General features: G+C 40.4%; 1 long non-coding RNA gene across 1 annotated transcript; it reads left to right on the top strand.

Annotated features, from left to right (window-relative positions):
• The first annotated feature begins 22,643 nt into the window (after positions 1–22,643).
• Positions 22,644–24,375, top strand: LOC112580381. The gene is made up of 3 exons (XR_003104870.3): positions 22,644–23,429; positions 23,774–23,849; positions 24,233–24,375. It is a non-coding gene; the product is annotated as an uncharacterized LOC112580381 (long non-coding RNA).
• Positions 24,376–26,324: the final 1,949 nt, after the last annotated feature.

Here is a 26,324-nt window from a genome sequence, read left to right as displayed (position 1 = left end):
TTAATATACAGATATTAGAGTTATGGGTATTCTGAGAAGCAAGCCAAAGATTCCAAGTAAGATACTAAATGCTTTTCTTGCCAACTATAAATCCATGTTCATTGTTAAGCTGGATGGGTCTTAATCTTTTCTATTGAATTCATTCTGAAAAATACAGGATAGAATGCTTTAGATTAGTCCTTTAGAACAGAGGATCTATCAAGTGTGTGCTCAGTCACGTCTGACTCTTTGCAACCCCATGGACTGTGGCCCACAAGGCTTCTCTGTCCACAGGATTTCCCAGGCAAGAATACTGGAGTGGATTGCCATTTGCTCCTTCAGGGGATCTTCCTGACCCAGGGATTGAACTTGAATCTCCTGCATTGGCAGGTGGATTCTTTACTGGGAGCCGCCTGGGAAGCCTTCTATTAAGTGAGTGAATAATTGATTCCAAAATCTTATCCTTAGAGTAAGGGGGAGTATGTGTCGTCAGTAGAGCTGAAGGCTAAACAGAGAGGAAGGAGTAATCCTGTCCTACATTCTCATGCAGTCACCCTAATTCTCAGATTAGAGGCTGATGTACCCCATCTCTTCTTTGCCTGCCTCTCTACCCCTTCCATTTAATATCTCCAACCATATCTCCAACTACAGCCTTGTCCAAAGTATAGGTCAAGGGGAGAAGTGGTGAGCATTCATTCTGACCTCCAGCCTTTGTAACAAACATAAAGTACATTCTTCTAAATTCTGATCATTAGGGAATACAAAATGCTACATGATTTTTTTTTTTTAACAAAATAGTCCAGTAGCCCCAAGAAGAAGAATGCGACTGTAAGGGATTCAGCTCATTGCTAGGAGAAGTGTAGCTGATAAAATTCTCTTGCAGAAGTTGTAAAGAGTCGCTCAGTTCAAACCCTTCATTTTAGTACAAGGAGTCATCTTGGTACATTTCCTCTGTACATTTCCTCTGAAAACAAACTGTTTATTGGAACTCAGTGAGTGCTCCCTAGACTCAGAAACCCAAAGATCTTTCACCATAACTCACCATGGACTTAGGTCATCTCTGAGATGATTTGACTTCTAGGTCCCTGAACATACTTAGAATGGACAGGAGCAATGGGGGGTTCTTATGATGAGAAGGTGATGGTGATGTATCCCTTTATTAATAGAAAAATGATGCTACCCCTGACTCATTCTCAGGGTGATGAGTGTTTTTCATTGAACTCATGGCCGGTGACCTTGTGCTGAACCGTTTGCCATCTTTGCCTCATTCCTTTCAAGCCCAGTGGTCGGGGAGTGTGAGGCAGCTGGCTTGCTTGTGGAGTTTGCTCCGGAGGTTCAGAAACAGTTTGAAACTGTGAGACAGAGTCAGGCTCACTGGTTCTGCATGGAGGCAGTGACCCTTAGCATCTGTGCGCTGTTACTTAACACTGTGGAGCTCTCTGGCTTGTTGAGGAAGCACTGAGAGATAGCACTTAGATCCCTGCTGAGCTGATCACCTTAAATTAGCTTCCATGGTCTGGAGGTCGGTGCAGGAACAGGGATTCTCCAGAGTCTTGGGAAAGTGTGTGTATGGGGGTGGGGAGAGGGGAAAGGGTCTCTAAGATGGGAAGGAGATTCAGTTAATGCTTCCATGAAAAATAGGAGTGTCCATCCTTAATTCATGCTAAGAAAGCATGAACTCCCTGAGCTGTAGGCTATTTCTTTAGAGCAATCTGAGGACTTGAGCTGCTCCCAGAATGCAAAGAGGATGCACACCAAGCAGGTCTCAGGTAACCCCCTTGCTTCCCCCCTTCCCCCTTAGCTTTTTCCTAAGAGATGAGCTTTCGAATCAACTTCTTTCTGTCTCTGTTTCCTTCTTGTGTTACCTGGGTGATGACATTGACTCTCTTCACAGGAAAGCACTAAGTGAGGATTAACTGAGTAATGAGAGCAAACTGCGGGGGTGATGGGAACGCTCAATAAAACCGCTGATGGACGACTCCCAGGGAGAGGGACCCTCCACTGATCCTTTTAACTGGGTCTTATCAGCGCAGTGTACCACCACTAGCTCTGTGGGCTCCTCAAGCCTTAGCCCCCTGAACCCTTACCTCTAAGCAGCTTTTAACTGTTCTCTGAAATGATTCTTTGGTTCTGCTCATGATAGGCAGGAACAGCAGGTCTCATTTTCCTCTGTCTGTGGAAAGACATCCAGGAGACAGGAATGTTGGCCAAGTTACCAATAATGCCTACCATTCCAATCCTGAGAAGAGCAGCTTTTCAAAATATATTCTTTCCTGAATATACCTTTTACAGACTTTCTGGAGGACAATTTAGTAAGAGATGAATTCAAAATTCTTAGAAATGTGCATGTCTCTTGCCTGAGGAATTCTATGTTCAGCACATCACCATATGTCTTCTTGTTTACCTTTCTGCGCTCTAGAGTGTATGCCTTCAAGAGAGAAGTTAACTCCTTTTGGACTTTGAATGAACCAGTTGCTTGCCACATCTGTCCACTAGAGTGCCACCGGGTTGAGGAGTCAGCCTCACAATGGGCCACTGACCTTCCACAGTGTGCTTATTCTCTGGTTGTGGGTGTGTTCGTGGAAATCCACATATTTTCCCAGAATCATGGAGATGTAGAAAAGCTTGCGTGATCATCGTCCACACTTTCTATTTGTAGATGAGGAATCTGAGACTCCAAGAATACAAGTGTCTTACCCACTTGTTCATACCTATTCAAGGCCACAGAAGGAATGAGAACCCAGGGCCTATAACTCTCATCTGGGCTTTTCTCTAGTTACAGAAGCTTAACAAGTAGCGATGGAGAAGGCAATGGCACCCCACTCCAGTACTCTTGCCTGGAAAATCACATGGACGGAGGAGCCGGGTAGGCTGCAGTCCATGGTGTCACAAAGAGTTGGACACGACTGAGCAATTTCACTTTCACTTTTCCCTTTCATGCATTGGAGAAGGAAATGGCAACCCACTCCAGTGTTCTTGCCTGGAGAATCCCAGGGACAGGGGAGCCTGGTGGGCCGCCATCTATGGGGTCGCACAGAGTCGGACACGACTGAAGCGACTTAGCAGCAGCAGCAACAAGTATGGAGAAGTTGTTGTAGGGTGAACCTTTATAAGGTAGAAAAAGAAATCATGTTTGTTCCAAGTATCGTAATACTCCAGAATCCACTGTTGAAATATCAACAGCTTATTCTGCATAATATAGAGGGCGGGGCCATGTACCTCAATTCAGTCCAATTTTGCATCCAAGGAATGTAAGTTCTAAAATAAAAGGAAGGAACAATATCAGTCACTCAATGAAGCCTTAATGTACTGTGGGCCTCTATAGTTGATATTCACTAGGGCAGCATGGACAAGTGGTAACTAAAGGCTAAGCTGTTTATTGATACATGCTGTAATGGTTAATTTTATATGTCAACTGGACTGGGCCACAGGGTGCATTATTCTGGCATCTCTGTGAGAGTGATTCTGATGAGATTAACATTTGAATGGGTGGACTGACTGAGTAAAGCAGATTGTCCTCCCTGGTGTGGGTGGTCTCATCTAATCAGTTGAAGGCTTAACTAGAACAAAAGGGGTGTGTAAGAGGGAATTCCTGCTGCCTGACAGCTTTTGACTGGGACATCCATCCTTTCTAACCTTCACACTCAGACTAAGGCAGAGGCTCTTTTTGGATCTTGAGCTAGTTGGGTTTTGAAATGGAACTTATGCCATCACTTTTCTTGGTTCTCAGGTTTTGCACTCAGACTAGATAGAACTACACCATCTTCTCTCCTGGGTCCCCAGCTTGCTGAAGGCACACCTGGGGAATTTTTCAGCTTTCATAATCACATGAACCAAGTCTTATAGTGAATCTCTTCATAGATATATATTTTTTTAATATATATTTCAAATCCACATTTAAATATAAAGTATATATTTAAATGTTTAGCTGTTTAAAAATATGTTTACCCACACACATCCTATTGGTTCTATTGACCTGGAGAACTCTGATTAATACAAGTAGGTTTTTATACTTAATCCTCATAGAGAACCTCTGAAATAGATACTGTTGTTGTTGCTATCATTATTATTGTTACTGTATCTTAAACATGAGAAAGTTACACTCAGACTGGTTAAGTCACTTGCCCAGAGCTGCACCCTGTGTCTAGAAGGAGCCTGAATTTCCCCAGAATCCTGATGTTCCATGCTCATGACACACTCTCCTAATGTGTCTTCAAAGTCTTAAGCATATGAGTGTCCTTTGACTTAGCTATCTAATTCTAAGAATTTACCCTAAGGATTAAGCATGAGTGTGTAATTATAATGATGTATCTCTAAACATTTCTAATAGTAAAAACTTTTGAACAACCTAAATACTAAAAAGTAGGTGATTGGTTACATGATCTATGATAGAGTTACACAGTGAAATACTACATTCATTACAAACTGTGCTTTCAAAGACTATTTATTTACGTGGGTAATCATTCACAAGATATGACTATTAAAAGCATGTTATAAGCCTAAGGAAACATGATGACTAAATATAATGTGGTATTTTGGATGGAATCCTGGAATTTCATTTACTTATCATGTTTCCTTAGGTTTAAGCTGGAACAGGAAAACTAAAGTAGTAAAAACTGAAGAAAACTGAACAAATTCTAGACTTTAGTTAGGGATAATGTGTCAAAATTGGTTCATTAATGGTGACAAATATACTGTATACTAATAGTGTATTAATTATATTATGTTATATAGTAATTGATCATTATATCAATTATATTATTATAACTATTAGATTAATTATTAATTAATATAAGTATATTAATTATTAATAAGATGCTAAAATAAGGGAAAATGGGCTTAAGGTATATGGTAATTCTACTATCATCACATTTTTTTGTATATCTGAAACTATTCTAAAATTTTAAAATTATTTTCAGACAGTTACAAGGCATTATATTCAGGAGGGTATCCTCTTTATAGAGAAAAAGAATTCATATATAAGTGCATTGCAATAATGAGAGGGAAGAAATCACAGTGTTAACAGGAATTATTTTGGATTGGTGAATGTGATCATTTTTGTTTTCCTGTTTTCCAAGTTTTCAGTGTTGAATGTGCATTTTTATCTCATTTAAAGAAAACAATAAATGCAGCTTTAAATTGATTACTCCCATTTCCTTCCACAGTGTCTGAAACTCTGGCCATTAAAATGCTCCTTTAATTTAAAGATAATTAGAAAATATATTCCCTGGAGAGTAACCCTTTAACACTTTATTCCATATTATTGCATTTGCATGGATTAGCTGGGCAAATAAACTGATTTGGGAAAATAGACAAAAGTGTCTTCAGAGAGTTTGTGGAGCAGAACACCGGGAGCAGAGGAGAGGGAGGACCATGCCAGGAGCTACCCTTGTCAGTCCCGGTGCCAGCTAAAGACAACAGTGATCCCAGAGGGCAGGTCTCCTTTACCTGTGCACGGGTGATCAAGGTGTATACAGTGTGATTTCTGTTTAGGGGGAATGTTTTCCCATAGTTTGATTCAAGACAAGAAGTGCTGTTTTTTGTTTGTTTGTTTAACCAGAATAATTCTCTTAATGCAGACAATTCTTAGATCTGAAAACATACCTTCGCTGGACTCACTGTGTTGTAGAGAGGGCTAAAAGGGAGTACAAAGCTTAGTTTCTGATTTAAACCTGCCACTAATTTAACATGTGACCATGGAACAAAACCCTCCAAGCTTATGTTGTTGATGCCAACTCTTTGCGACGCCATGAACTGTAGCTCACCAGGCTCCTCTGTCCGTGGATTTCCCAGGCAAGAATACTGGAGTGGGTTGCCATTTCCTGCTCCAGGGGATCTTCCCAACCGTAGGTACCTCATCACTAAAATGAAGAACCTGAAGATCACGTGTTTTCACACTGTGTCTTAGGGTGTCCTGAAAGCTCCTTCGAAGTCCTCGAGGGGCCAGATTTGGATTAGAGTCTTGGACAATTTACCTGAATTCAACCAAAGTACTTTAACACTTACGTGAGCTACGTCTCAGGCTTCTGTATGCAATTCTGTTTGAGATCAGGGGTTGTGTTAAATTCAAACATCTGGTGACCCTCAGATTGTGAAAAATGGCTTAAAGGGAAATCCAAGTTAAAAATCAATTTTTTTCAGACCCATTCTCCATACAATCAGAAGAGAGACAATGGCAACCCAAAGGAGCAAAATCAGATTGAGGTGGTTTCAAAAATAAGATATTCTGCCAAGAGAGTCTCTGAAGCATTCCTTTTTCTCTCTGTCAGAGGTGATGTGGGAGGGCATTTTTTTCAGGCTATTCTGTTATGACTCATGTTGCCTGTGAAAGCCTTCAACCTGATCCTTCTGCTTCACAAACTGGAAGGACAACTTAAGTGAGTGACAATCCAAAACTTTTTGCAACCTTGTATTGAGGAATCGATATTTAGAATGGCAAAGAAAAAAAAAGGCAACAAGCAGGAAAAATACACTAGGGAGATTTATTGCCCTTACAAGTTAAGGAGACCCCCGGGTTACTCTCATTTTGAATGGAGGTGGTCTAAACTACTTGCAGCGGAACAGATGGGTCTTGTGTTTTTCCTGACATTTCAGATCTAACCCTAATGCAGATGAGCCAAGGCTGGAGGACCAGTGGACAGAGCCAGCCATGGTAGTGCTTCCAACGATCCTGAAACTAATTCAGCCACTCTGAGCCCCTCAAGGCAATGATGCCCAGGAGCCTGATAGAAGGTCTTAGGACTTCGGCCAGTGAGAACAGATCATGTGTCGCCTCACAGGCCCTCTTGATCCAAACTGAGCTGGGCTCAAGTCTCTAAAACCTTCACTTGTATAAATAATCCCTCTCTTTTCTCCTGAACCCTATGACAGTTATTAGAAAGGACAGCTATATATCGATAGCAGGAGAAGGGTAAGAAGAAACACCCTTGCCGAAAGTCTTGGTGGGTTCCCGAAACAGATAAACTAAGATCAATCATATATTCTCAGCAAATTAAAGCATCTATTGAAGGAAAGTATTTGACAAAACTCTACTATATTGGGTCAATTTTCTGTAGTGTATTTCTACAGGGAATATGGTCTATAAATGGCAGATTTTACTTTCCAAAAGGAGGTGTGAAGTGATGGAATTTGCAAAATGCACAGTCAATTTATGTTTAGCTGAATGTTTTGAATTTGACATTCTCTTCAGGTCTTTCCTTGCTTCTTTCTTATATCTGAATCATTGTGTTTATTATGTGAAGGAAACAATTGTTGTTTAGTCGCTAAGTTGTATCTGACTCATTTGCCAGTAGGGATCCCATGTAGGGACTGTAGGGCCACCAGCATCCTCTGTCCATGGGATTTCCCAGGCAAGAATAATGGAGTGGGTTGCCATTTCCTCCTGCAGGGGATCTTCCCAACTCTGGGATCGAACCCATGTCTCCTGCATTGGCGGGCAGTTTCTTTATTTCTAGCCACCAGAGAATCCTGAAGGGAACAGTTTAGCCCCAGTTTATTCCCTGATAGACTTGTCAGTATCTCTAACACGAAAACAATATATGAACGTAGATACTTAAAACCATATGAAGTTCATAGAAATAGCTACAAATTCTCTAGTCTTTACCTTTATACATATTCCCAGGTTTCCATGTTTATTCCAATATATCCTACACTTTTTTTGTTTTAATTTTCCTTGCATCACCCCCCCCCCCCAGTTCCTGCAACCTTCATTCTCATTCCATTTGATCCCTACATCACAGTCTATAGTTTTCACATCCTATGTGTTAAAATTACTCACCCTATTGAAAACTATGGCTGGCCAAGTACAAATCAACAGAATTATAGACAGACCCTTGCACATCTCCTCATTATTTAGTTTCTGCTTCTGCCGATTGCTGTGTAATTAGCCTGATAGCAGAGAGATTACTCTGTGAACTCTAATAGGACAACGACCAGGGCAACAGTACAGACTCTAGACACTTTGCTGAGCAAGTTGCCAAACGATCAGCATAGCATCATGGTGAAGGCTTTGAAACCAGCCTGCTTGGGTTCACATGATGACCGTGCTATATAACTGCTTGGGTAGTTATTTATCCACTTTAAGTTTCATATCCATCACCCGGAAAAGTGTATAATAATACTTCATGTTATCGGAAGTATTAAATGACCTTGAGATAATAAAAGTGTTAGGTGTTACAGACTCTATTGACATTTGCATAGTTACCTTCTTCCTCCTTCCTTCCCTCCTCCCCCTCTCCTTCCCTTCCTCCTGCATTCCTTTCTTCTTCCCATCCTTCTTTCTTTCCCTGCTTCTTGGTCACTTGTTTCTTCTTCCTTCCTTTCTTTTTCTTTCTTTCCTTCCTTCCTCCCTTCTTCCTTCCCTTCCTTCCTTCCCAGCCCATTTCCTGAGGACATACTTGGGAACACTAACAGAATGGATGTCTAAGGCAGTGGTTCGGAAGTGTGGTCTCTTCACCACCACGGGCAGCATCGCTGGGAACTTGTTAGGAAAGCAGGTCCTCCAGCCTTACCCCAGACCACCTGAATCAGAAACCCTGGGGTTGGAGCCCAGCTCTCTGTGTTTTAGCCAGCCTGCCAGATGATCTTGAATATGAATATGCTGGTGTGAGGTTTTAAGTCATGCAAATGAATCTCTGCCTCCAGTTAAGGTAAAAAGGGAAAGGCCTTGGCTTACGCTGCCTTTGGGCAGCATGACAGGACGTGGAAACCCTGTTAGAATTACTAGAAAAGCTTGGTCTTGAGCAGCTCAGTCTGTCGGGGGTGTGCCTTCTACTCAAGATGTAAATGAGATGGAAAAACAGCACTCGTATCAGCTGCTCTGTAATTATTTAGTCACTCTCAGGTAACTAGACAGCCTGGGAGTGTTGATCAAACATGCTCCTGGGTAATTGGCAATGGGAGCTGTGAACTCTCCCCAGTTTAATAAGTATTAGAATACGACAGCAAGAACTGGTGAGTAACAGAGAGCAACTAAATGCCCGATCTTTCGTTGTCTTCCTTGAGGGATGTATTTCTTGGTTTTCTGGATAGTATTGTAAAACAAAATGTTCTCAGAGGGTGAGACCCAAGAGGAGACCTGTCTGGTACCATAGCGACCATGGCAATATTAGCATACATTCAGATACACAGAAAGACTCCACGGAACCTTCATGTTGAATGATTAAATATACATTTTCTGTTGACTACAACCCTTCACACATGTCTCATCTGATACATGAACATTATTTTTCTTTTTTCTGCCTGAAAATAATTTTAATTAACCTACACACACATATACACACAAACAGAAATGAATAAAACTGCTGTATGTTGATACAGAACCAAAGAGCTAAAAGACGGTGTCAAACCCGATAAATGAGAATAGGGGTCAGTGATTCAGAAATGTTTACACATCAGCCTTCAGGAGACTGCATAGAATAGTGGTCAATAACATAAATCTGATACCAAACTCTCTGGGTTTGAAAACTGCCTCTACCAGTTAATTTTTTTTTTAAATTGAGATATAATTCTTTATGGTAATCTTTAATTAATCTTTTAATTGGAGGAAAATTGTTTTACAATGTTGTTTTGGTATCTGCCATACAGCAGCACAAATCAGTCATAAATATATATTTCTCTCCTCCCTTTTAAACCTCCTTCCCCTAATCCTATCCCACCCATCTAGGTCATCACAGAGTGCCAGGCTGGGCTCCCTGTGAACTTTATTCTTTTTAACTGGACTTCCTTTCTTGCTCTTTCAGAGAAGAACCTGTTAGCATATTCTCAAGATTTGTACTGGCCACAGCAAAGAAAATGGAAGACGCTACACGCCCTTTATCTAAAGACTTAATTTTCTGCTAAAATATTTTATGATGAAATTCTAATGCCATTCCTCTTTGGGATATTTTTTCCTTTTATGCTTTGGAAAGTATATTTGTATTTGTTGTTAGTCACTGATGTGTTTTTCTGGTCACCTTTTCCAAATCAACTCTATTGCACTTATCTTGAAAAACTGAAATAATAGCTTTAAGATAAATCCTAGTGATAAGTTCAGAGTCACCAAAATCAATAGAAGAAATAGAGAAAAATGAGAGAAATACATCATTTTTGAAAGTTAAGATCCTCATATAAAGTTCTTTAAGCACTCAAAAATAACTGCAGTATTTGTTTATAGTGCTCAACAATAGTGCAGTTACTGAATCAGAATGATAAATTCGTTCATCTGCAAGTTCAGTTCAGTTCAGTCGCTCAGTCGTGTCCGACTCTTTGCAACCCCATGAAGCTCAGCACGCCAGGCCTCCCTGTCCATCACCAACTCCCAGAGTTCACCCAGACTCACGTCCATCGAGTCAGTGATGCCATCCAGCCATCTCATCCTCTGTCGTCCCCTTCTCCTCCTGCCCCCAATCCCTCCAAGCATCAGAGTCTTTTCCAATGAGTCAACTCTTTGCATGAGGTGGCCAAAGTACTGGGGTTTCAGCTTTAGCATCATTCCTTCCAATGAAGACCCAGGACTGATCTCCTTTAGGATTAACTGGTTGGATCTCCTTGCAGTCCAAGGGACTCTCAAGAGTCTTCTCCAACACCACAGTTCAAAAGCATCAAGTCTTCGGTGCTCAGCCTTCTTCACAGTCCAACTCTCACATCCATACGTGACCACAGGAAAAACCATAGCCTTGACTAGACGAACCTTTGTTGGCAAAGTAATGTCTCTGCTTTTGAATATGCTATCTAGGTTGGTCATAACTTTCCTTCCAAGGAGTAAGCGTCTTTTAATTTCATGGCTGCAGTCACCATCTGCAGTGATTTTGGAGCCCCCCCAAAAAATAAAGTCTGACACTGTTTCCACTGTTTCCCCATCTATTTGCCATGAAGTGATGGGACCAGATGCCATGATCTTAGTTTTCTGAATGTTGAGCTTTAAGCCAATTTTTTCACTCTCCTCTTTCACTTTCATCAAGAGGCTTTTGAGTTCCTCTTCACTTTCTGCCATAAGGGTGGTGTCATCTGCATATCTGAGGTTATTGATATTTCTCCTGGCAATCTTGATTCCAGCTTGTGCTTCTTCCAGCCCAGCATTTTTCATGATGTACTCTGCATAGAAGTTAAATAAGCAGGGTGACAATATACAGCCTTGACGTACTCCTTTTCCTATTTGGAACCAGTCTGTTGTTCCATGTCCAGTTCTAACTGTTGCTTCCTGACCTGCATATAGGTTTCTCAAGAGGCAGGTCAGGTGGTCTGATATTCCCATCTCATCTGCAAGTACTTCAATGCAAATTGAATTCTTCTAGCCTAGTATTGTCCAATAAAGGTATAATGTAAGTTACATATATAATTTAAAAAATTTAACAGCCAAATTAAAAAAGGGAAAGAGAAATGTATGAACTTAATTTTAATAATACAATCTACTTAGCTCAGTATACCCATAATATTGTATTTCAACATGTAATCATCTAAAAAATATCAATGACATATTTTACATTCTTTCTTCATACTAAGTCTTTGAAATCTAGTATGCATTTTATGCTTACAGCACATCTGAATTTCAGCAGGTCACATTTCAATTTTTCAGTAGCCACCTGTGACCACAGTCAAGGCAGATTTGGACATTAAAAGGTTAAGCCTGTAAGATGCTGTCTTAAATAAAGTACCCCCAAATATAATAGGTCATCAGATGGAAATGCATACACCTACAAATAATTGTTGCCAAGACAGAAGTGTGTTGAATATAAAGCTATTGATTTGTCAGTAATTCTATGTGTTAAGAAACAGTTTTTCCTTTGACTCCAAACTATCCTTAAAGGACAGCATTGTAATTCAGTTGACAAATAAATATACATATTTGGAGGTGAAATGTTTTCATACCATCCATGTTGAAATTTGAGGAGCTTTCCTAAGCATTAGATTTCCTTGATTTTCAGATATGCTCTTCACATATCAACATTTATGAACACAGAATACATCTTACACAATGTATGTGTACATTATTATAGTTGTACTTCTTCTTTTTTCTTAAACTTTATGTCCTTCTTAACTCAGAAGGTGTTGTTGGACATTGTGTGGTTGTGTTTTGGAGAATATGTTTCAGCACTTGAGAGGTGCATTTCTTAGAGTTTTTATGGACGATCAGAACTAAAAGGTGGAAACAGGCAAATAAACAGGGGAATTAATTTGGTATGCAAAGGTGAAGGAGATACAAGACAGCTTTCAATTCCAGCTCCACTTCAGTCTCAGGGAATATAAGTGAGTAAGATCTTATGGTACTTGACCTTGTTAATATCTACATACTGTTCTGCAGAGGCTGCTGGACTGAAATTTCCCATTTTTATGGTAGAAGAGCTAGCAATCTCTGGATGATGAATGTTTTCTCTAAAAAGACACCAAAATAACAGCTCATCCTGTGTGTTTTCTGGGGCTTCCCAGGTGGTATTTGGTGGTAAAGAATCTGCTTGCCATTGCAGGAGATGTGGGTTCGATCTCTGGGTCAGGAAGATCCCCTGGAGGAGGGCATGGCAACCCACTCCAGTATTCTTGCCTGGAGAGTCCCATGGACAGAGAAGCCTGGTGGGCTACAGTCCATAGAGTCTCAAAGAGCTGGACGCGACTGAGCGACTTATCGTGCGTACAGTGTGTTTGCTGCGCCACTGCCTTCCTCCAGGAGTCATTGAGAGTGGCTGGCCTACATTCACATAAAAGCAAAACTAGACCCTCAGTGAATTTGTTCCATTAGACCAAGCTCTAAATCCCTTTAGGCAAGAGAGATAAAGGAGCCAAGGAAAAGATGGTCAGGACACACAGCCAAATTTACAGTTCATTCTAAGTCTATTTGAATTACTTAAGATTATTCATCTTTTGTGGTAATAGTTCAACTTAGTTTTTATACATCTCACATTTGTCTTTTGGAGAATTCAAAACATTTTAAAAAATATCAATTCCAGTAATATTGCATGCCAAGGTAAATAAGCAATTAGAATCACTACAACATCAAGCTTGGTGAAAATACCTTATCATAACCCTAATGTCTCTTCTGTATGTGCAGACTGAACCTGGTCTCTCTGTCCACTCTCTAACAAATCTTTGGAGTAAATTCTCATTGTGTCCTCATGCCCTGTTAATCTCGAGCTGCTTCTGTTGTACCGGTTCCAATAGAGATGGAAACGTGAAAGGACTCAGTTCATGGTGTCAGTCAATGGCATCAGAGAACTCAGGGTGCCTGAGTGATTAAGAATTCTTCTGTTGGAAGGTGATCCTCTTATAAGGGTCAGGGCCGAGAGTCCATATCATTGCCTCATGCTCCCTGTCTTTATGTCCAGCTAACAGGATGCAAGCAGAGAACTTCTAGTGTGAAGACTCCTCTGGAGGAGTCAAGAAGGAGTATATGCCTCCCTGCAGGGGGAGTTATGCTCTCTTGTGTTTAATGCTTGTGGTTGGGAAAAAGGGGTTGTTTTTGGTTATTGTTCATTTTATTTTGACATTTCAAGAGAAGAAGACACTCCAAACACTTCCTTTTGCTTATTTCCTCTTGAAGATCTAGCACAATTTCTACAACCAGCCTTTTCCAGGAGGGTCACCCAGAATTGATGGCAAAGACTTGATATGCTTAGCTGTGGCTTCGATATTAGAGAGCTCTCTAAATGGACCACCCCCCATCCTTTAGTTTCTGCTGCTTGATGGATATTTGGTCATACTCTTCAGCTAAAAATGGAATTACAGACATGTAGGAATTTGTCTGAGCAAACTCTGGGAGATTGTGAAGGACAGGGAAGCCCGGTGTGCTGCAGTCCATGGGGTCGCGAGGAATCAGATATGACTTTGTGACTGAACAACAAGGAATATGTGACGTTTTAACCCACATAGGGCCTTCTGATATTAATATGCCATCAGACGCCTTTGCTCATCTTTCAGTTCAGTACAGTTGCTCAGTTGTGTTCAACTCTTTGCGACCCCAGGGACTGCAGTATACCAGGCTTTCCTGTCCATCACCAACTCCCGGAGCTTGCTCAAACTCATGTCCATTGAGTCAGTGATGCCATCCAACCATCTCATCCTCTCTCATCCCCTCTGCCTCTTGCCTTTGATCTTTCCCAACATCAGGGACTTTTCCAATGAGTCAGTTCTTTGCATCAGGTGGCCAAAGTATTAGAGCTTCAGCTTCAGCATCAGTCCTTCCAATGAATATTTAAGACTGATTTCCTTTAGGATAGACTGGTTTGAAATCCTTGCTGTCCAAGGGACTCTCAAGAATCTGCTCCAACATCACAGTTCAAAAGCATCAATTCTTCATTTCTTAGCTTTCTTTATGGCCCAACTCTCACATCCATACATGCCTACTGGAAAAACCACAGCTTCGACTAGACAGACCTTTGTCGGCAAGGTAATGTCTCTGCTTTTTAATATGCTGTCTAGGTTGGTCATAGCTTTTCTTCCAAGGGGCAAGCATCTTTTAATTTCGTGATTGCAGTCCCTGTCCTCAGTGACTTTGGAGCCCAAGAAAATAAAGTTTGTCACTGTTTGCATTGTTCCCCCATCTATTTGCCATGAAGTGATGGGGCCAGATGCCATGATCTTCGTTTTTTTGAATGTTGAGTTTTGAGCCAGCTTTTTCATTCTCCACTTTCACTCTCATCAAGAGGCTTTTTAGTTGCTCTTCGCTTTCTGCCATAAGGGTGGTGTCATCTGCATATCTGAGGTTATTGATATTTCTCCCAGCAATCTTTATACCAGCTTGTGCTTCATCCAGGCTGGCATTTCACATGATGTACTCTACATATAACTTAAATAAGCAGGATGACAATATACAGCTTTGACGTACTCCTTTTCCAATTTGGAACCAGTTTTTTGTTCAATGTCCAGTTCTAACTGTTACTTCTTGACTTGCATACAGATTTCTCAGGAGGCAGGTAAGGTGGTCAGGTATTCCCATCTCTGGAAGAATTTTCCAGTTTGTTGTGATCCACACAATCAAAGTAAGTAGATGTTTTTCTGGAGCTCTCTTGCTTTTTCTGTGATCCAACAGGTGTGGCAATTTGATCTCTGATTCCTCTGCCTTTTCTAAATCCATAGGTGATGTGAAATACAATAGTTTCCCCAAACCAAACCTGTCTAAATCCTTTATCACAGGCCTCCCCCTACCCTAAAATTGAGAGAGAAAGAGAAAATTCTATCTGAATCAAAAATACTGGTTTTGAAGAGTCATATAGGGAAGGGGACAAATGTGAAATGCTCAAACATCGATTCCCTGGTCAGTGGATCAACAAATAGAAAACACTGACCATAGAACAGTGGCTGAAGTGCAGAAAAATAGTTTACTTGTCCACTTCTGGCATAGCCTTTGTCAGTTCTGGCCAAACTCTGCCCCTCCCTAAACCTGGAGCTTCTGTCTTTAAAATGGAAGGTAATTGCCCAGGGGCGGCTGGAACTCACAGTTACACCGCATGATGAGTGAGCTCATGTTAATAAAGCCCTTGGAAAGAAAAGCAACGTGAAAGAGCAGGGCTATTACCGTTCCAAGATTATTTTATAAAAGTGAACCACCTTAAGTTCTGTACGATGATTAACAAGCTATTAGGGCCAAGTTATTGATTCTTCTGTCTTTAGAGTAGCTAATGCAGTGTGTATCAACAGGCCACAGACCCCAAAATAAGCTTTCCTTCTTCCTGTGTGTCTGTGCCCTGTGATGATGCTTTCCTTGGGAAAAAGCAAATCATTTAACATACACAGTGGGGCATCTTCATCTTGCAGGTGCTTAGAGAGAGGAAAGAAAAATACAACTAAATTGATTGTGTGTTTCTTTTGTTTTTGCTGATTTACAAAGATTAATACAGATACATGGAAGAATAAAGACATAAAAAGTAGAAGGATAAAAGTAAGACATTACTCCAGATTCGTTTACTCTGAAGTAGCTAGTGTTTGTATGCCATGCACATGATCCACTTACATATTAACCATGTTGTTTTATAAATTTCCTGCTCTACTCCTCACAAATAACAATATCATGGGTGATTTCTCCTGTCAATATTGTTTTCATCTGCAAAATAGTTCATAGGTGGTATGTTGTTGTTTAGTTACTAAGTCATGTCCGACTCTGCAAGCCCATGGACTGTAATCCACCAGGCTCCTCTGTCTGATTTCTCAGGCAAGAATACTGGAGTGGGTTACCTGTTCTTCCTCCAGGGCATCTTCACAACCCAGGGATTGAACCCACATTTTCTGCTTTGGCAGGTGGTTTCTTTACTACTGAGCCCCCTGGAAAGCCCTACAGATGGTATATACTATTTGCTAAACCATTTAATCTCCTGTGGATGGATACTGTGGGTGTTTACAGCATTTTTGCCCTCTTAACAGTGTTCTGATGAATCTCATGCACACATCTTTGAGCTCTTGACCAATTTTCCCACTGTGATAAAATCCTGGGTGTGGACTTAGTGAGTGAAAAGACTTGGAGATGATGTATTTTTAAACATTTCACCCATTTACCCACCAAAAGGTTCACACCAGATTCCTTCCCACCTATGCTGTAGCAGCCTGCCGGCTTGCCCTCAGCCTTGCCAACCCTGGGTATTGTCAGTGTCTTTGATCTTTGCAGGACTGATAGGGGAATGGAATGTCTGATGATTTTACGTTACATTCTAGGCATGGCGTATCAGACTATAACTGAATACAGTTGTTATGTGTCGGGGACCTGGTTTAACTCATAGCACACTGTTTGCATCTGTGTAATAACTGACGATGATATAATGAGGCTTTCCTGTCGTTTTGAAAAAGCAGCCAAACTTTCACGTGGTTTAAATTACTTACTCATTCACACTCCCAATGTACTAGATCATCAGGGAAGCCCTTTGGAGATGCCCCCAGTGACCCAGTACAAGTGGTTAGCTGCACTTCTCTACAAAGGAGAGATTGTTCTGACCCAAAGACCACCCTCGAGAGAACCATCTTGGAAGGGGCCCTGCTCTACAACTGAGATTGCTCCATTGGGTGGCTTTTGCCTTCAGCAGTAATATTTTCACAGTTTTGACATGTTTTAAAGCTTATTGTCTTCAGGACCAGGACAGGTAATTGAGGAGCCCTCACACTTCATCAGAAGCATTTCATCTTTCTCACACAGCCACACACAAGGCAACATATTTCTCTTTTCACTGACAGATTATGCTGAAATTTACTAGGCCTGGTCAACATGAAAGCAAACACATGTTTGGGCAAAGATTCAAATAATTCAAAGCCATAGGGTCAGCGTTATTCTAATACAAAAGTTAGGACTTTGCCCTCTTCTGACTGCCCAAGAGGCCAAGTCCTCAACACACACACACACACACACACACACCCACCCCAGCGTTTTTCATTTTTCTTTGTTTAAAAATATTATTTTCAAATATTGGATTCAGTTTTGTTTTTTTATGAAGACACCTGTGATTAGTTTACACTGAATTACCTTCTGGCAAGTTCATCACCCCAGAGTTTTTGGATTGGATGTCAACTAATCAGTTTTAAACTGTGCCATTAAACCCTGCCATAACATATTTTCCTCAAATCCCTTTAAGAGAGTAGCATAATGAGGAATAAGAAATTATCTTGAGCGAGTATTGGGACGCCTGGTATCTGGACATCTGCAAGTGTATGATTTCTGCTCAGTTCCTCAGTCCTCTTTCTAGATAGCCATCCAGCAGTGACTGACCCTGATCCACGCAGCTGACTTGGGCCGGATGTCCATACGCCCTACTGTGTGTTTCTAATTACTTTCTGTGCTTAAGAGTGCACACTGTCTGCTGCCGTCTATTCCTTAAGCTTCTATGTCCTTTGTTTCCTTCCAGTATTTGTGGCTTCCACAACCCATTACACAAACTTGGCACTGAAGGGCAGTGTGAGTAGGGCACACTAGCTTCTAGAGCTGAGAAGTCCCACACCAGCCAGGAGATGGATCATCATTACCATTTAAAAGATGCCATATTCCTCCCTAGTCCTGCTGGCCCAATACACTTCACTCTCAGTTTCTCAAACATCCTTACTTGAGTGTTAACAAAAGGTACTTTTTCTTAAGGTTCAGTTAGATCAGAAGCACTGATCATCAATTTTGTGGTTAGGACTCAGGAAAATCATTGACATGAAGATCAAGATGAGACCTTTTAATGCAAAGAGCATGTTGAGTGGATCAAGGGACTTGGTTTAAGTCCTAGCTTTGCCTCTTATTAGTTTTAGAATCTTAGGTGATTCAATTCATATATTTGAGTGTTAGTTTTTTCATCTGTAAGATGTAGTGAAGATAAATGAAGTCCTATATGGCTGTGCCTGGCCTGGCATAATATTTGGGCAATGGCACCCCACTCCAGTACTTTTGCCTAGAGAATCCCATGGACAGAGGAGCCTGGTAGGCTGCAGTCCATGGGGTCGCTAGAGTCGGACACGACTGAGCGACTTCACTTTCACTTTTTACTTTCATGCATTGGAGAAGGAAATGGCAACCCACTCCAGTGTTCTTGCCTGGAGAATCCCGGGGACGGGGGAGCCTGGTGGGCTGCCGTCTATGGATCGCACAGAGTCGGACACGACTGAAGCGACTTAGCAGCAGCAGCAGTAGATACTTATTAAGAAGTAGCTGTTGTCATGATTTATCCCTTCACAGCTTTACATTTATGTGATTGACTATCAGTAGCATTTCTCTAACCCATCTTGACTAGACAGGTACTACTGAATGTAAAAGACATCAAATGAAATGATCCTATCTTAGCTGCAAAGAAAAGTCTAAAAGAAAACATCTAAATGCATCTCTTTTGGGTGGCATTTGCATCAGTAGCCAACAGCCACAAAATAAGTGTTTTGGGGCAGAAGATGGAACGTCAGTTTTCTTAGGGACCTATTCATTTATTGAAGTATAGTTGATTTACAATGTTGTATGTGTTTCTGATGTACAGCAAAGTGATTTAGTTTTACATATATATATATATATATGTATGTATGCATGTATATATTCTTTATAAAATTCTTTTCCATTATGTTTTATCACAATATATTGAATATAGTTCCCTGTGCTATACAGTGAGACCTTGCTGTTTATCTGTTCTATATGTAATAGTTGACATCTGCTAATCCCAAACTCCTAGCCCTTCCTTCTCACGTGCCCCCACAACCACAAGTCTGTTTTCTGTCTGTGAGTCTGTTTCTGTTTCGTAGGTAAGTTCATTTGTGTCATATTTTAGACTCAAGATATAAGTGATATCATATAGTATTTGTCTTTCTCTTTCTGACTTACTTCACTTAGTATGATATTCTCTGGTCCATCCATGTTACTGCAAATGGCATTATTTCTTTTTTATGACTGAGTAGTATTCCATTGTGTAATTCACATCCTCTTTATTCACATATCTGTTGATGAACATTTAGGTTGTTGCCATGTCTTGGCTATTATAAATAGTGCTTCTGTGGACACTGAGGTGCATGTATCTTTTTGAATTATAGTTTTGGTTGGGACCTATTTAGAAAATAATAGTTCTATATCCATATTGATTTTTTTTCCGTTTTATTGAGATGTAACTGACATACACACTGTATAAATTTAAAGTGTATAGTATAACTTAACTTGCATTGCAAAATGATTACCACAATTAAACTTAGCTGAGATCCACCATCTTATACTGATACAAGAAAAAGAAAAAAAAAGCAAGAGGAGAATTGTGGTGTTTTTTTAACCTGTGAAGAGAACTCAAGATTTATTCTCTTAGCAACTTTCAACTATACTGTATTGAATTTTTACATTTCTTACATAAATCTTAGGGGAAATGTGTAGGCCATTAGTGAGTGTGATATTACCAGGATGACAATCTGATTTGCAATTGTTAGTATGGCTAAAGTTGTCTGATTTAGATCAGAGGTCAACACCCTACCGCCCACAGGCCAAAACCACCTGCTTTCATCTGTTGTAAATAAAGTTTTATTGGAACACAATCATTTATTTACATCTATGGCTGCTTTCATACTATCATGGCAGAGTTGTTCAATTGCAGCAGAGGCCCAGAGACTATATTGCCCACAAAGCTGAAAATGTATACTAGCTGTCCTTTTACAGAAAACAACTGATTTAGTCAACCCTTGATTTAGATGATAGTAGCATTGTTTCTGATTAAATAAGTAGTGACTAGTACTGGCATGTAAAGTTCCTACTACTTAAGGCCTGGGAAAAACTATATGGAAATATATTGATTAGCTATGATTCTTATGTGGATACATACAGAGGTAGGATTGGAAGCTAGAAGATGTGACTAAAGTCCTTTCCACGAGAAATACTGTCTGTCTCTGGCCAGGTCACAGTGGGTTGTCATTGTTGTTTAGTTGCTAAGTTGTGTCCAGATGTTTTGCAACCCTGTGGACTGGAACACACCAATCTCCTGTGTCCATTGGACTTTGCAGACAAGAATACTGGAATGGGTTGCCATTTCCTCCTCCAGGGTATCTTCCTGACCCAGGGATCAAACCCCTGGCTCCTACATTGGCAGGCTACTATTGAGCCACTTAAGAAGCCCCAGAGTGGGTACAGCCTGATCAAAATCAGTCCATCATGTGTCTAAGGAAACAGGATTATGACTATGTAATGGCTATAGAGAAATATAAAATAAAAGCATTTTCTACAAGTGTTATGCTAGGTGAGAAATATTTAATTAGTAAGAACGGTAAGAGTGTATTTTGTACTGAGAGGATCTGTTTTGGAGCCCAGACCAAGTAGACTGTACCTCAAAAAATTAAAGGTCCGTTTAGGTGATTTCGTTTAGGGGGAAAGTTTATGAAATCACAATGTGACAGATTTCCAGTGAAGAGATAGGAAAAAGTGTTCATCCATCACCATGGGTTGCCGTGAACTACCTGCATGGATTTTTACAGTGTTGTGTCCAGGATGGATGAGTGCATGCTTATGTGCACCCCATAAAAGGGAAAAGACCTGACTCGTGATCAGAAACAGAAAATGCCGTTCAGATGTTTGAAACCCTTCTGACGCAAAAATATTGTGTAATCCATAAACAATTCTTTGTGAGTGTTTTAGTTCATCATATGTCTAGAATATAGGATTCATTAGCTCCCTTCATATACAAAACAATTGCTCCAGGGTGTGTTTATCTGTTGTTAAATAATAAACATTATCCTAGAGGATGTTTAAGTTTGTGAAAAAGATGAATTGGTCAAATACGTACACGGAAATGTAATTGAGGCCCTTTTCTGTCTGATCACCACCCTCCGCTCCCCATGCCCCCGCACACGTGCACCCTGCCTTCCCACCCTATGACCTGTGACGCGAGCTGCAACATCTCTGGGGCCCACAAAGCCTATGCCTGGGATAAGCTTCCCTTTCAAGCGCCTATCAGGCTTTCAGCATGGGCTTTGAAGAGATAATGACATGACTGGGCTCTGACATACACCATAAAGTCAGCCCAGCAGAAGCAAGTGGAAGATTCTACTTGCCCGATAAAAATCAGTTGCTGTTTCCTGTCTTGAAGACGAAAGTTGAGCAAATGAAAGGTCATCTGTGTTTATATTAACAATGCAACAGCTACATTGCCTTTTCGCAACAACATCGGATCATTATTTATCCACTTATCTTTTTTTTTTTCATCATTCCTTTGAACTGCCTGCGTTTGCTTATCATGATATTTCGGAGTCTATAAACAGCCCAAGTATAGCTGTTCTATTTCTCTAAATAGAGTCTTAGGTCATTTTATTATCCAAGGTTATAAGTCATCGGAATGCCCCCATCTGCTGTGCCTCCCATCTGGGGTAGGTTTAACTCTTTCAGATGATGGAAAATCTAGGAAAACCATTGTGATGTTAGTTACTTTTTCCTACCACACTGTTTTCCAGTGTATCATTTTCCATAAAAAAAAAAAGAAAAAAAAACTCAAGGAAGTCATTAAATATTTCTGTTTCTTTAGAAATGACATTAAATGTGATGGCTTCTCTGCCTTCACTTACTCCTCTTTCTGGTTTTCTATAGCCCTGATTATTTTCCCCTGGGAGCACAGCCACTCAGAGCTACTTTTCACCAACTCAGAGAAACCTTTAAAGATGGCTTTCCAGGGCCTCATGGGCAAATCTCTGTAGCAGAGGAGCTGTGAGTGGGGCAAAGAGACAAAGGCTGATTAGCCCAACAACCTTGTCCATCTACCATCCTTTTAGATGTCATTACACACATGTAGATGGTTAGATTTTCTTGCATGAGCATTTTGGGGGTAACAGCACATTGGTAGACCTGTTTTCAATCCATTTGATTACCTTCAATTTGATAGCTCCTTCAGCAGTGATGAAAAAATGAGCAATGAGGTTTTGATGAATCCCAATTTATCAACTGACTATGAGATACTTCAAATGTGTGAGGCAGGATAATGTCTCTTTCAGTCATCTGTTGGAGAAAGATGCTCAACAGCAAGGGAACTAAGCAGTGTTTACTTATATTGATGAGCTTATATACAAAATAGGAATGGAGACAGATTCAACCACACTGCTGTTTTCCTCCAAGTTATCTTTCTCAGCTGGAGCAGGTTAGATTGTTCCATGGCAACAAAGTACTCCAAAATTTGGCAGTTTGCAAACAACCAAAGTTTATTTTCCAATTACACTACATGCCCAGTAGTTAGCAGGGAGTTCTGCTCCATGGTATTTTGTCTGAAAGGCCCACAGTGATGGAGGAATCTCTTAATACCAACGTGTATTACAGCAAACACATTGGTGGACTATCAATACAAGTTATGACTTAAACTTCTACCTGGGAATCACTTCCACTCTCTTGTCTATTTCCGCAGAAGTGAAGGCCAATCCAACTCTGATGTTAGTGTCTCGGAAAATATAATTAACCCCCCATGAAGGGAAGCAGATAGGAGTGAATCACAGTAAAATCCACCACTCCCTCAATCCCAATATCTTTTCTTCATTTGAGCGATTTCTTCTCTTTTTTTTTTAACCTTTATAGATCCCTCTTAAAACATCAATCAGGAAACAGTGCTTATGGACATCAGCTTCACTGGTTCTAAAGCAAGGGTTTCACTGTTGGAATGTGTAGTGTGACCTTGTTAGCAGATATCAACCTGAGACTTAAATGAATGACCTGGTTTTAGGACAGGCACCATCCACAGAACTACAGGATTTTCTGCTTGATGGTTCCACACTTACGCACAAGAGGAGAACCCTCTTCACGAAAAGGACCAGAGCTCCTGTCTACTCGGTCAGCTGCTGGATTCCTCTAATAAGTTACCAGAACCAGGGACCCAGTAACTACTACTCAGCCAGTCCACAGAACCTGTGTGTATGACAGCACCCTGGTAGTTCCCAAGGACCACATCACTCCGTGATGGAAACTCAGCTTGTTTCAGCAACAGTAATGGGTTTTCTTGGACCCCTCAGCTCACCTGAAGATGTCTCTTGGTTGGATCTGTCCTGTCTCTGGGGCAGTTGGTTCAAGACAAGAGAAATGTCTACAGACTGTCTCATACCAGGTAAGTTAATTATTTTTGTTTTGCTTTGGGCATAGGACCTAGTCATATTTCATCCACTCTTAGAAAGCTTAGATTAGTATTACATATGGAAGCTCATTTATTCCATTCAGTGGGTTTAGGTTTTCCAAATGATCATTGGCTGTGTTGACACCACGGTATAACCTTATGCAAGTCAGCAGAGTGATATTGGACCTTAGTGATCTAACAATGAAGGTGGAAGGAAATGTGTGTATTTTTTTTTTCCAAAAAAATAACTAAAGAAAAAGTTGTATGTTTTACAACACGAATGGGATCAGCAATATACAGAATATTTATCCAGAGTTTCTCTTCTCTTTGTGTTATAGAATGATGGAGCCCAAACAGGGAAATTGGCCAGAAAGCAATGGCTTCATGCTTGGTGAAGTGGACCAAAGTGAGAAGGTAAATGTTTTGAGATTCTGGCTTCCTTGCCAGAATTCTTGCCCCACCATAAACATCCATGCCCTCCTTTTACCATGTTGGCCCAAACATAATGAGGCCTTCTGCCCACTGGCAGTACATCGCCTGCTATCTGCTGATTACTAATGCTAGAAAATACCTAGACCCTTGGGCAATAACTTATGCAGATATGTATGTGTCTAATTATAGGGAAATTGTTAGTACATGACTTGGACTAGAGATACACAATTAATAATCTAGGCAGAAGTAAAGCTTTGTTTTCCAATGCAAGAAAATGAGAACTTCATTTTAATCATTTTTTTTCCCTTTCTCTCTCTGTTTGTCTGTTTTGATACCCATGCATGAAACATCATAAACTGCAATAGAAGAAGTTCTTACAATGTGGCCATTTCTTCTCAGACATCGGACCTACTACATCTGTTTCCTGGATTCCCATCCATCCACTTCCTGTCTGTCCAGAATTCTGTGTCCTTATCATTGTTCATTATGGTCATCATGTACATTTTAAAAGAACAAATGTAAATTAATTAAAGTTTATTATTTCAAGTATATAGCTACACGGTGTCTGTGCATAATTTTTTGTTTTTCCTAATCTTTTTTCTTGCAGGTCAAACAACTTAAGTCTGAGAGTGACCTGTGTGTATGGAAATTAAATGCTCTGTAGGTTCCATTGGGCAAGGAAGTTGCTTAGTGAAATCACATAGTCCCATTCTTGACTGCACTACCATAACTTGCATTTTCAAATCAGCGTGTCTCCAGCCTTAGGACAGTGCTGCTATTACTGTTGGCAGATTTTGCAACTTAATTTTGACTCATTTAATGAACCATATAAAATCACCTGAGGCCACATGAATTCCCTTTCAAGTGATGAGAGCTACAGTCTTCTTCAAGATGCCCTTTAAAAATAAAGTTATTTACTTATCTGTTTGGCTGCTCTGGGTCTTACTTGCAGCACACGGTACCTTCACTGCATCATGCATGAAACTGAAACGTTTCAGTGCACACACCCTGTGGTTGTGACGAAAAGGCTCAATAGTTGCTGCACGTGGTCTTCGTTTATCCAGGGCATGTGGGATCTTAGTTGCTGGACCAGGGATCAAACCCACATCCCCTGTGTTTCAAGGCAGATTCTTAACCACTGGACCACCAGAGAAGTCCTCACAATGCCCTTAAGAATCCTGAATTTCTTGAATATAGAATTATTTCTTCTTACCAACGAAGCAGGGGATGTTGTAGTATTCCATCTACTTCATTGTGCTTAAGGAGAAATCTAGTAACATATCTATGAGTGGCAATGAATGATATGTTCTGTGTTCTCCTAGGACAAACCTGGATGATGGTTAAAGAACACATGGGCACAGCCTCAGTGAGTAATGGGAGCTTGAAGGTTCTGGGTGAGGTTAGGGGTAGCTGTAGAGAAAGTCTGCTATAGGAGCATTTCTGTTCAAACTCAGGACTGAAATGCCTCCCAGTAGCCCCCTGTACACACACTTTTTTTGTAGTATCTGGCAACTTGCATTGTCATATTATGTTCATCACTGAAAATGTGGACATGCTTTTCTTTTTTTCTGTAAATAATGTGTTAACAGCAAAACTGTTACAGAGGCGTTTAAGTAGAGGTCCTCAGAAATACCTGTTTCCAAGGTCAGAGCCCACCTGGAAAGGGGGTCTCCATATACCCCAGTCTAGACTCATTTTGTATTTTATTAGCCTATCACTATCTCAGATTGTTTTTATTCCATCACTTATTTTACAAAAGAAAAGAAAAATAAACTTGATTAGGTGACACCATATTTGCTCTGATTATCCTCACAAATGTAAATGTTTGAACTTTGTCAGTGGGAATGTTTACCTTACAGGATTATTAAGCAGGCTAAAATAAATGCCACAAGTACCTAAAAGGTATTACTTCACAAATGGTAAATATTACTGTTTATTAGCTTAGTATGTTGCCCTTCCCCAAAACATTTGTGTTCTAAAGGAAGGCAAGTAACCAAACCAAGGTTAGAGCAGTGAATTTCTTTTTTTTTTTTTTCTGTTTTTAAAATATAAATTTATTTTAATTGGAGGCTAATTACTTTACAATATTGTATTGGTTTTGCCATACATCAACATGAATCCACCACAGGTGTACACATGTTCCCAATCCTGAACCCCCCTCCCACCTCCCTCCCTGTACCATCCCTCTGGGTCATCCCAGTGCACCAGCCCCGAGCATCCTGTATCCTGCATTGAACCTGGACTGGCGATTCGTTTCACATATGATATTATACATGTTTCAATGCCATTCTCCCAAATCATCCCACCCTCTCCCTCTCCCATAGGGTCCAAAAGATTGTTCTATACATCTGTGTCTCTTTTGCTGTTTCACATACAGGGTTATCGTTATCATCTTTCTAAATTCCATATATATGCGTTCAGTTCAGTTCAGTTCAGTCATTCAGTCATGTCTGACTC

Source organism: Bubalus bubalis, chromosome 1 (genome assembly GCF_019923935.1).
Source record: "Bubalus bubalis isolate 160015118507 breed Murrah chromosome 1, NDDB_SH_1, whole genome shotgun sequence".
Lineage (NCBI taxonomy): Eukaryota > Metazoa > Chordata > Mammalia > Artiodactyla > Bovidae > Bubalus > Bubalus bubalis.
This window is presented reverse-complemented; position numbering and strand designations above follow the sequence as displayed.